Genomic DNA, 808 nt, shown 5'->3' on the forward strand with positions numbered 1-808 from the left:
CCCCAGGAAATTACACCAGAGGTTGTGGCTTCTTAAGTTATTCTGGAATTGGCTCCAGTTCTATTCAAACTTGACTGAATCATGCAGAAAATCATGAGTTGGCAACCCTGTAATTAGCAAAAACTATAGAAAGACAGGTGAAATACGTAAGTATGTAAGTAAAACTGGGATCTGTGTCCCAGTGCAAAAATGCCTTTTAAAACTACTGTTACAGTGTAGTTTTATATAAGATTCTCCAACAAAGTTATGTCACCTAAACATTGTTAAGCTTTAACTTATCTGTTTCTCAATACATTCTTTTTGTTTTCTGTTTTGCCTCCAATGAAAATGGAAAACTATGCAGGAGCTTCAAAATTACAGAAATTTCTTTAGGGCTTACCATGTCATATGAACAAGCAACTTTGTAGCACTAGCAATTTTCAATAATTATAGTGTCGAACTTAAGATGCTATTGTTAAAAGTCTATCAGCACTTCTATAACACCATAAACTGCTCCCCGCCACCCTTCTCCCCACCTAGGCTTGATAAATTCATTATAACCAAAAAGCAAAACAAAAAAAATTGTCAAAGTTTCCATTGGGAAAAAATATGGAGCCAGAAAAGCATCAATTAAACCTATTCTCCAAATGCTAGGTACGTTTGTGTGGAAGAAGCCTAACTACAAATCCATCGCCTATTTTTTCACATGTGCAGCTCCTCCTTTTATAGTCACTCTTTTTTCCTTTATTATATTTCATAATCTATATCCATAATGGAAAAATGTCTTGGATTAAAACAGTTTTAGATCAAAATTGAACAAACAGAAAAG

Source organism: Gavialis gangeticus, unplaced genomic scaffold, assembly GCF_001723915.1.
Source record: "Gavialis gangeticus isolate Ggan-Ray unplaced genomic scaffold, GavGan_comp1, whole genome shotgun sequence".
Taxonomy (NCBI): domain Eukaryota; kingdom Metazoa; phylum Chordata; order Crocodylia; family Gavialidae; genus Gavialis; species Gavialis gangeticus.